General features: G+C 36.3%; 1 pseudogene; it reads right to left on the reverse strand.

Moving 5' to 3' along the window:
* Nucleotides 1-9,482: 9,482 nt before the first annotated feature.
* Nucleotides 9,483-12,249, reverse strand: part of LOC105456973 — a 4,255-nt pseudogene continuing 1,488 nt past the window's right edge.

Consider the following 12,249-nt stretch of genomic DNA (forward strand, 5'->3'; position numbering starts at 1 on the left):
CTATTGCGATACAAAAAATATAAAGATATAAAAAAATTTACAAAAATATTTTTCTAAATGTAATATTAATTATTCCGAATTCTAAAAATCTTACTTATAGAATCACAAAAAATGCGAGAATGTTATTTTCTTTCTCTTCTCAAGCATCGACTTATGCCTATCTAAAATACCGTTAAACGATCATCGCAGTCCATAAGTTGTGTCACAAGGAAACAGTCCATTTACTTCATTGGTTGAATGAAATTAATAACCACACCACGCCGGAAGTGACGTGTATCACGAATATTCTTTCACGCGCATAGTGTTCGCTTTCACAATATACATGGCTTGGTAATTATTAAGCTACTTTCACGCGTTTGTTCTCGAAACTCTTAAATAAACAAGAATGCAAGATTTTGATAATATTTAATTGAAAGTGGATTATCCAATATAATCTAATGCAATTTTAACGATTATTTGTTTCATACTATATTGAAACTTTGATGAAATAATAGAGATAGTCTTCAATAAAGTATTAAAATAACTTTTAAAGGCTTAATTTGCGATCCGCATTGCAAGAAATTTATTGTGACATAAAGAATATCACGTAAATTCATTTTTACGTTTGCAAAGAGGAGGGAAGAGAAAAGAGAGAGCGGCCATCGTGTCGCGGTTCATGACATACACGACAGAAGATGAATGCTCTGCGCTTTTGTGAGCGAGCCGCAACTCCTTGGGCGGGATGCGTGTTTTCTTCATCCCGCTCCGACACCGTGTGTGTACTCTTATGATGAATGTCGACATTAACTGAAACAATAATTCAATTAAGACTACCGTTATTCGCGTTGTTCGCTGGCGTCGCGAGGTCGACAGGTACGTCGCGCTCGTGCGTGCATGCCTATTGTGTATATTGACTATAATATTGATGTCAATCGAATGATATAACGATTGAAAGTCATTCGTAATTGATACCCGATTTGACGTTGGCGTTATGAAACAGAATACATCGCGCGGTTTTAAAAGTATGTATTATAAAACGAGTACACACGATTATAAATATATAATTAATGGTGATAATTCATTGAAGGCTTTCATGAAGGCGTACAATTTATACTATTACTAAGACAAAATGAGCAGAATTCTCGCGTGTTTCTGTATGAATTAGATATTTTACAATGTATTACTTTCATTTGACATAAATGGCAAAAATATTAAAATAAATTTCTTCATTTATCTTAGAACTGTCTTTAAACTTAATTTCCTTTTTTCTCCCATAATATGTTATTAAATATAATTACAATTTATTCATCAGAATGTCATCTTACTTTCTCTTTCCAAATCTTCTTTCAATCTAAAGAGAAATTACTTTAAACTGCAACTTCTTATTTCAACGCAAGAAGGAAATAAACTTGCGTTCGTTTTATTTACAACGTTGCTTCGATCAAACAAGTTTCCGTACTCTCGGGATTTGTGAAAGCACGGGACCCATTGTTTCTACGTTTCGTCTGCGGCTTTCGGCTTCTCCACTCTCGCTCTCGGCGAGAGATAACGGCGTAGGAGAGAGAGACGAGGGTCCCTCACCGAGTATAATTATTAGTCACGCTGTGGTCAGGGAATGTATACCTGGACGCGGTCTGACCGAGACCAGCGTAGATTCCATGTTATTTCCGCTGATTACATTCATTATCGGATTTAAAGTTAGTAGACCCTTAGTTAAGAGCGTCCCGAACGTCTCGTTGGCCTGCCGAATGCTACGACTCCAACGGGGACTCCTGACGCACGAACACGGCAAGGAACCGCCGAGAACCGTATATTAATTTTATTGAGCCGCACCGATTATTTTGATCTGTGTTGGTCTCTACTGGCCTCGTATTTCATTATTTCTCGTTTTGCCATTGCAAAAAAATAGACGTTTCCGTCGTTACTCGAGACAATCAAACGAAATCGAAATACAATTAGATCAAATTTTCTACACGAAATAAAATGATATCTAGATAATGTTCAATTACCCCAAAATTTTATATAAAATATATATAAAGTATTTCGTTGTAAATTTTATATTAAGATTTTGCTTAACCAATTTTTTCCCTAAATAACTCAATTACAATTGAAGAAAGATTTATTATTTGTTAATATTTCTAAAATTCATTTTCGATTTTAATTGCTTATAATTAAAAATTACATAATAAAATTATATAATAAACTTTAATATCTTAGTTAAGAAAACGATGTCTTTAAATTAAGATAATATTCTTACAACGCATATATGTATTTACGATCAATTTATTATTAATGTTATACTACTAATAAATTTTTCCTTATATATTTGTTGAATTTTCTTGTAATTAATGATTGTTTATACACTCATATGCATTAATGATTTAATTGCAAAGTTTGATTACAAATCACAAGTTTTCAAATACTGCCTGTCACAAGTGTACTTACAAAGTACAAAGTTATTTATCGGTGGAATTGATATGTTCACTTAAGATAATGCGAAAATTACGTACGTATGTATACGGTACATATATAAAAAATATTCCAAAAATAAACGCTTGGGAATACACGCGTTGTAAAACATATCGTATTTCTCTCGTATAGTGGGATGATATCACGAGCTGTAGGAAAAGTTTCAATCAAGTGATCAGGTCGACGCTTGGGTCATCGCTTGAATTCAAAATATTTTGCCAAATATTCACTGATTATTTTAACGCAGTTGATGATTAAATTATTCTTGCGGTTATAAAGATAAAGTAGTTGATATATTTTTTTTCTAGTAATAAACAAGGGTAAACACACGTTTTAATCACGTTTTGATCACGAATTGACCACGATGTTTTTCAACAAATACTGTATTTATGTCCAAATCTTTATTATAATGTCAAATTAAATTTAATCATTGATGAAATTTTCATTCTAACACTTAAATTGTTATTATAAAATTTACTTTTTATTTAAAATAAATAATATTTTTAAACAATCACAATTGCGCATGACATATTTTATTATGTTTTACACGATAAATTTGATCCTTCCATATTGCAGATGCATCAAAGCATGAAATGGATAAATGAAACCCACGACAGATTTTTCCGTCGGGCAATGAAATTGCTGATCGAACGATGTCATATTGGCCCCGATCAATACAATTGTGGCCAATTGTCGATGTTCCCGTTCCCGATCGATTGAATTTGCGGTGGATGCTCGACATAGAAAACAATGCTGTATCAATGCCGATGCGAACGGTACGATCAATGAGCGATGTTCGAAACGCCCACACTGAAAATTACACAAACACCGATAATTCGGTTTTATCGTACTTTATTCATAAACTGTCTGCGTGATTCGTACAATGTATTTTCTTCAGCCAGTCTGTTTCCTGATTTTATATGTATCCAGCTTTTATCTTCGAATTAACCACGATAAATAAATACAAAAATATTGCGGAGTAAAACAATTAAAACGATAGATATTTTATTTTTAAACACCTGATTATAAATTAATGCATGCTTATAGAAAACAAATAAGATCGATATATGTAATACCAAATATATAGAACCACCAACAAAAATTGATGTAATGAATAATGGCAATTGTTGTAGGTGTATCATGACAATTATTATTATTATTATTACCATATGTAACTATTTTAGTATTTAACTATTTTATTATATTTTATTATATTTATGCTGTTGTTTATATTTACTTTATATGTTATCGTCGATAACCAATCATATGGATAAAGTTCACTATTACATATTCCAAAATGTGGCAGCTGAAAGAAAGATATCGTAAATGCGGTAATATTTAATTTATACATAATCTCGCAGTAAACACTTATCAGGAAGCAAAATAAGCAATCAGCTTACTATGGAGTTAATATATTGAACAGATTATTACACGACACTCTCGCGCTTATCCTCTCAAATTCGAGTTTATTATTATAAAACGAGAATGTTTCGCGAAATTCGGCAAATTATACATCGTATGCGGATCGCAGAATATGCAATAAGCCGTTTTACGAACGGCGTAACATCAATTACTAAAATTATTAAATGTTTGTAATATGTTTTACTTCAAGCTTAATTATCGTAATAAATTCTTCTACATTTTAATAAATCAAAATTAAAATTATACCAATAGATTTTTTAAGAATAAGTAATTAAAAACAAGACGAAATAAGTCAAATTTCTGGAGTTAAATATCTAGAGAGCCGGTCTCACGCGCGATACGTCAAACGAGATGATGCCGGATAAACTCATGTCTGGCTCCACTATCGATACATTAATTAAAACATCGATGCTTGGCCGTGACTGGCAGCAAACTCACGCCCAGATTCAATCATTCGAATATAACGTAGCATTTTTATTTTGCTCCTGTTGTCTCGTTTGACATATCTTATTCTGCCTTTACAATGTAGTTGGTAGTCTTTTTCTACAAGCTCGTTTTTTTTTAATTCTATTCATTTTTGTAAAATTTCCTGCACAGATTAATTAAGAAATGTATCAAGAGTATGATTAAATATTATACTCAAACGATAATCAATAAAATTTTTTTAGATTTAAATTATCTTCTTAAATCTTGATGTGATATCTCTTTCTTTGTTGTTATAAACTACTAAAAAATAAACTTTAATAAAAATTTTATATAAATCAAAATATACATAAAATACATTTAAAATATAAATGCAACTTCTGATTATACTAAATATGTTGCTTTCAAAATACAAAATAAATATAAATTATTCCGTTATGTATTCTGAATTAAAAAATTTTGCAATATACACATATTATGCTATATCATCAATCTCTCATTGTTACTAAAACACTCATGTGCAGTGTAGGTATTCGAATTAACAATTCACCCCATAATAAAGCGTGGGGATAGCAAAGAACCCTGTGTAAACTTCGCCACCAGTTGCTCCGAAATTACATCATCTCATGTGTGCAGCTACGCGCAGCGTGGGACACAACGAATAAATCTCAACCCCCGGTGGACGCGCCGCCGGGGGCGGTAGCGGACAACTTCCGAGAGAAGCGGAGAATAGAGTAGTACGTGCTCTACCCTCAGAGAAGGGCGCGTCTCTAAGGGAGGAGTCGAGCCAGCGAGGATGCCGTCGAGGAGGCGGTGGAGGAGAAGGGAGGTATCGGGACGTGGCGTGGGAACGGAGGGAGAAAATGCTCACCACCCCTCTCATCGCCAACTCGCTCATCGGTAGGGGAACAACGGGGGGGAGGTGAGTTTTGCAACCCCGAGAGATGGTCGACAACGAAAATCGTCGTCGTCACTTAGTCGTTTCTCGTTCATTGACACGCGTGGGTTTGTTTTCCGACGTGGGACGCGTCGGCGAGTTCGTTCGAGTGCGATTCGAGTGAAAAAAATAAAAAATAAAAAGAAAAAAAATTATCCTAGACATTTAGATATAAATACATGTAGGCCAATTTACTATGAGAACACTTTTATTGTTAACGTTCTTTATCGACGCGCGCCGTCGTAGTCTTAAAGAAGAGTGTAGAAAATAGCAATGGAAGCTAATTGTGTGCTTAGCTTTGAAGTAACTCTAGAAATTATCAATTATTATCGTTATTTATCGATTTTTGTTATGAAATAAATGCCGTGTTCGACGAAAATTGTTAGATTGCTATCTACATGAAAATCTCTTACGATGGTGGAAGTAATACATCGGACGTACGTGAATGAGGAACGAAGTTTTAAAGCGGTGAGTAGAATAGATTATACAAAGTAGTTCATAAATAATATTATAATATTACATCATATTATTGAAAGTTTTGATTATTAAAAGCAATCGATAGTTTCGCTAATGAGAATGTTATCCCTATAATATTCATGTAGGTAGTCTCAGGTAGTTGATGAGACGTTCTATTACATTAATCACACGTGTATGGAAGTTAAGTTCACTGTACACATAATTGTAAACATTTTGTCAAAAACCGACTATATAATATAAATGTATCCATATTTATTTTACAATTCATTTATTATTCCCGAAGGAAGTGTTTTGTACCCAAAAAATTCATGTAATAACATTAATTTTGTAAATAATGAAATAAACTAATGTAACTTCCAATTTTTCACGTCGATCAAGTGTTGGCCTTAGTATTATTTAATTATTAAGTTGTTGAGTCTGCAAAATCTGCATAAAGCGTATCTATGTTTGTGTACCGTGAGGCACATTGAGAGAGCATTATTGTTCCTAAAGTAAACGTGCGTTTAAAGGGGGAGAGAAGCCAAAGTAGAGTCTTCTCGCAAGTCGAACGAGACGTCTTCTACGAACGCGTACGAAACGCACGAGAAACCGGAGTATCGCGCGTAATCGAAGGAGATGGAGGAGCACACGAGTCGCGAATGAGAGGCTGAAACCGGTGGAGAGAATGGAGTAGAAAAAGAGAGAACGCGCAAGAGAGACGTCCGACGCGGAGGGAAGAGAGGGTGCCCCATGAAGGGGGAGCCCGGAGGAACGAGGGGAGACCGTGCGTGCCCCACTCCCGCTGACCCTCTCTCTCCCTACCAAGGCTCGTGTCGCGTGTCCCATCTCCCACTTCTCTCCTACCGATACGTACACCGACACCGCCGCCGCCGCTGCCGCTGCCGCGAATCCGGTGTACCCACACGCGCGATCGCGCGCGCCCATGTGTGCATCTGCAAGTGGTTCTTGCTGTAGTTGGTACCCCGCGCATTCGTTCCGATGGAAAATGCAGCGTTCTATCGATAGAAAAGAGAGAGAGAGAGAGAGAGAGAGAGAGAGAGAGAGAGAGACAGGGTGGCTTGCGCGGGTTAGCAGGATTGGAGGGGGACGAGGGATAGGGAGGGTACCGTCGTGCGTGTCGGGATGCATGCGCGCGCGCGCGCGCGACGGTGTGACGGCGGCCACGCGTGTGGTGGAAAGAGAGACCCCGTCGGAAGAGAGGAACGAGAGGACGAGAGACGAGACGAAGGAGAGAGAGGTGAGACTTCTCCTCGGGGGCCTTAGTCGCCGACTGTCCGCTACTACGCGCGGTGTTAACACCACTATCGTCGTCATCGTCCAGCCCTCTCTTTCTCTCCCTCATCGCACTACCAATCCCTCCCACTCCGCCCTCTCCCTTTCCCTCTCACCTGTTGCGGCGCACCCCTTTGATCCAGTCGTTTTCGTGCGCCCCGCTTGAAGATCGTACTTCGCAGCGACGCGGCGCGCACTATCTCGTTCAGTACCTCGGAGGAACTATCACGTGTCCTGGAAACAGCCAGGGCAAGACCGGATCAGCGGGATCTTCGAAAGAAATCGCGAGGAGGGGACGTTAATATTGATCTTCTGGATATCAGATCAATTGTGGATATCGATTGAAGGAAAGTGGGTTTTCAATCGTGGGCTTCCATAAGGATGGAAAATCATTACCTATAAGAAAGTACTCTCGAGAAATAACTTCCAAGATATCAAAAAGTCGTAGTCACGACTTAAGTTTCTAGGATACTAACGATACAATGTCGAGTTGACGATCGTAATCATTCGAAATTTCGTGTATGTATATGTGTGTGTATGTGTGTGTGTGTGGAATTGGCTGTTTACAGATTATACTCGATCTAGGATCAATAAATCCATGACACGACGACCGTGGATGTGGAAAGTGCCGAGCGGAGTATAAATAATATTGTTATACTCTGCTACGTTCAAGAGGATCTTCGAATATACGTATCTTCAAACATGTATTTCATTGTATTTCAATATTGAAAATATTTCTGTTACTATTTTCACGCGAACCGTAAAAGAGCAATTGTGGGGCAAACTGATGAACAATTTATGAGAGATAAACTTGTATATCTGAAGCGCGACGACAAAAGAAACGGAACGATTGCCGATCAAAAATCTTGTGGCGGTGTCGATTCCCTTTTCGTGGGAGTAGAAGTTGACTTGTTTGAAAAGTGAATTTCGAAAAGTGTCTCAGACAAATACGTAACATGAGTCCCAAGTGAAGTGGAGTGTTGACTACAAAGTGTACTGGCATTGAAAGCTATTCTTCATCTCATCGTCACCATTGAACGGCCGTCGATAAACGGATTCACGCTGCCATCTGCACGAGAGGTGAGATCGTCGTAAAAAACGTGATTACTTTATTAAAAATTTTATCGAATCTACATAGCGTTAATTTTCTCTTAAATTCTGCCATATTCAACGAAAAAAAATTGAACGAAAAGTAAAAGAAATACCAAGTCATTCAAATTAAAATATTCGATCATTTTTTACATTCAGTGTTACATATTTCTATATGTACATATTAATTAAGATGAACTTTACACTGTCTTAATTTATATATATATATATATATATATATATATGCTGTATTAAGTTACCTTATATTTACACCAGAAAGAATAGAACTGAATTAGCGATTTAGAATTGCGCGGCGTTAATTCATTTGACAAATCCAACGCCCACAATTACGAGCATTTTATTGTCTCTGTCGCATTTACATTCAACAACTTAATATAAATTGCAAAACACATGAATATTGTTATACAAATTTTTTCAATTTGCATATTTTCTTTCACCCATTAATTATTTATTCTATAAAATATTTCTATAAGAATGTCTAAATTTCATGATACTAAGAACGAAAAAAGAGGAATTTCAACTAATATTATAAAGCGCTTAAACTCATGTCGCCAGAGATTATCGGCAGGAGATGTCATAAAAGTTCCACTAATTGCTTTGGGACAGCGGGGATGACGTATGGTGCAACAAATGTCATTAAAAAGAAACGAAAAGATCGTTTTTCTTATCAGAAATCATGCCGGCTTCTGTCTATATATCGCTCCGATATATTTATCAACATTTTCTCCGCCACATTGACAATTAAAATCTTTTGTCTAGTCATACGCACGTGCGTATGAATGAGACACGCAAACGTCATCAACGTCGTCAACTCACAATCAGGCATCATCTCCGGCCCCAGGAACAACGGGGCCCGACTGTAAAGCTGTCAGCGGGATAACGATAAGCGAGCGTTAACTTTATGTGCGCCCCCTCAACAAAACGTGCGTTTGGTAAAAATGAACTTTCGAATGATATCATTTACGGAGAATGTGTACCGAGAGCAAGTCTCTCGTCCGCGCTCGCGTGCGCGCGCGTTTAACGAGCGGTAATAAAAATATCTAATAAGCTACCGCCACAATAATTAATTCCGGCAATAGCATTAATCGTTGCCATCGAGGCGGCAATTATTTTTAAACGTACTGCCGTTACGCGTTTCGTCGTAAAACTCGCTATACTGCCGATGCTTTTTCTACCCAATATCCCGTAGCGGTGTAAAACTCCCCGGTTCTCTCGAAAAGCAAGACGCGCATTTACGCGCGTCGGAGATTAAACGGAGCCTATCTCTGGAGCATTTGGCTTCGAATAAAAATTATTATTCGAGATCCTTTATATCGTATACACATACTACATATTTTAATTAAGGAAATAACTGCACTGTATTGGACTACATATATTGGAATGTGACTCAAGATTAAGACAAGAGAATGTCATGTATTGTGACTTGCGATATTGGTAATACAGATATATTGTGAACCTATCTTTATAGTCACTTTTTTATAGAAATTCCTAATTCATAAGATAGACATTATAAACATCCAAAAGTCTTTCGATATTTTGCTCCGAGACTTTCCGCCGTAAGTTATGGCAAACACGCGGGGTATCACATAAATCACGCGTGAGTATGCGGAATAAAAGGAAAAGAAGTGAGAGGTGAAGTAGAGACTATAGGTATACCATCTAATGTAGATACACTATCGCACAATAACAGTAGCGCGTACACGCTCGCATTGGCACACGCGCACGATTCGGTACTTACATAATTCGCGCATGTTACAAGTAGTAACGCGGGTAGCCGTCATGCAATCCGCTCATTCTTTCGCGGTTGGAGCTGATTGCATCTGAGATACGGGCCAGGCGGGCTGCCCGTAAGAATACGTCAGCGCAAACAGCACCAAGAAAATAGACCACTCCTTCGCTCTGCAGCGCGCGAAAATTACCTTTTAACCTCGAATATAATATCTACTTCAGATATCTATATCTTCATATTGCTATATAAATATAAATAGAACTAATGGAAACAGAGTCGCTTATATTATATTCCCTTATACTTGCTACTTAAACGATGTTTAATTTCCATACATCTCGTTATATCTTCCCTTCAATTCTTTTACTAAAGGATAAAATAGAATCATTTCAAAGAAATTTTCGTAGAAGTCTTCTGAGTTTATTTTAAGTTTAGATAATTGGTATTTGATACAGACTGATGCACAATAGTTTTAGTATGTAGTTATAGTTTTACAGAGTTTTAAACAGAATTATTCTTTGTAGAAGAAACGCACATCTTTAGCTTGCACCAAAATGAAAACCGTCCGTGCATGTTCTTCGAATGCACGTCATTAGCTTGCAATCAAAATAAGAACCGTCCGGGCATGTCTTTAGAAAATAGTCATCAGTGTCATCACACTTATAATATTCACACTCATAATACTTAGTACACCAATAATTACAGTAAGTACAGTTACATAATTGGTGAGGATATCTTTTGAATATACCACTCGAATATACATTATATGATGCACAATTTCCACCCGCACGATTTCTGACGCACCTCTGACATGTGCGACTAAAGCACGTATTCGGAGGGCAATATTGCAATTTCTTTTCACCGTTTATGCACTCGTAGTACATATTACAATTGTTGCTTTCGTGAGATATTCTGGATCGCGGCCAATTACCATTTTTGTCCCTTAAAGGACAATTAATGCAACCGGCTCGCCATGTCCAATCACAGACCTGTTCGCGCCTATTATAGTGCAGCCTTGAAACTGGGTCTCCCGGGGTACTCAGAGGACAATTAAACTCAATTCCTTTGCCCAAACACTTGTAAAACTTCGTGCAATCAGTTTCATGTGGAAGATGGACCGTTTTGTTTGATGGTTTTAGAAATGGACAATCGGTCGGAATGCCATCGCATTCGTTGCAGCCTTCTTTCAAAATTGATCGTTTAGGTTGATCTTCCTTCGCAGCAACTTCATTGTCAATCCAAAATATCAAGCATGTGATGACAATTACGTATATTCCTGTACCGAATGAATGTTATTGCTAATGGATGTCAATCGCAGTACAATCAAATTGCAATATATCGACTTTTATTATATAATCTCAGAGAAATGTCAATTATTTAATATATATTATATATAAATCATCATATAAAAAATATATATATCTATTTATAAATTTGAATCGCAATAGGAGACTCTCGATGTGTATGTGCAGTATAAATATATGTATATCTCCATCAAATTAAATTTTAATAATCGTATTATAGAAATATATTTTTTAAGCACTTACTCTTCATAGCCTGTTGTCCAATCAGCTAGACAAATTGAAGAAGAAAATATATCGTTTGATATATTAACACCTTTCTGACTTGTGTCGTACTATTTTGAACGGCTTTTATACTGTGCATTATCACAAAGATAAATTATCATTTAATATCATATATTGATATCAAAGACATTTCTTGTTTATACAATAAAAATACTATTTCGTAGAAGAATTATATACTGCAAATTTTATATATGAACAATGAACAATTTTTGTGCGTCCGTAAAACAATAGTTTATGATGCAGAAAGTTGGAATAATAATTAAACTTTATGTTACGCAATTCTCATCGTTAAGTTTGATTAATTTAAAATCACAGAAATAACTCTTTTATGATTTTCAAATATTAGATAATAATTAAAACGCTCATAAATTTTTTTATCATTGCACAAATTCCTAATGTATTACATAACACTTTCCGATTATTTCATTGTAATTTAAAAGTATATGCGTGAATCTTTAAATAAAATATAATCTTCTGTTATCAGTTTAAGTGTCTTGAAATTTTTAAAAATTTTTTCGTGTCTTGAAGTTTTATCTCTAAACAACCTTTGATTAACGTCATTGAAACACATAATCTGCATTGCTATCAAATACGATAAAAAGAAAAAAAGATGAGCTTAAAAGAAAGAAAAATTAGTTTGAATAAAGATTTCTGGCGTATACGTTCGGATGAGACGAATGAGTGTGTAATCGGTTAATCCTGCGAGCGCAGCAGGATATCTTCGTGCCAACGAGGAGACAGTTGGAATGACATTAAAATACAACGAGATACGGTCAACCAGTTGCCATCGTTGAGAAATTCTGACTTCAATGTCATCACGCAGTAACATTGTAACCCTTGCCCGGTAT

The sequence above is a fragment of the Wasmannia auropunctata genome, unplaced genomic scaffold (genome assembly GCF_000956235.1).
Source record: "Wasmannia auropunctata unplaced genomic scaffold, wasmannia.A_1.0 LD336106.1, whole genome shotgun sequence".
In the NCBI taxonomy this organism is placed as follows: Eukaryota; Metazoa; Arthropoda; class Insecta; order Hymenoptera; family Formicidae; genus Wasmannia; species Wasmannia auropunctata.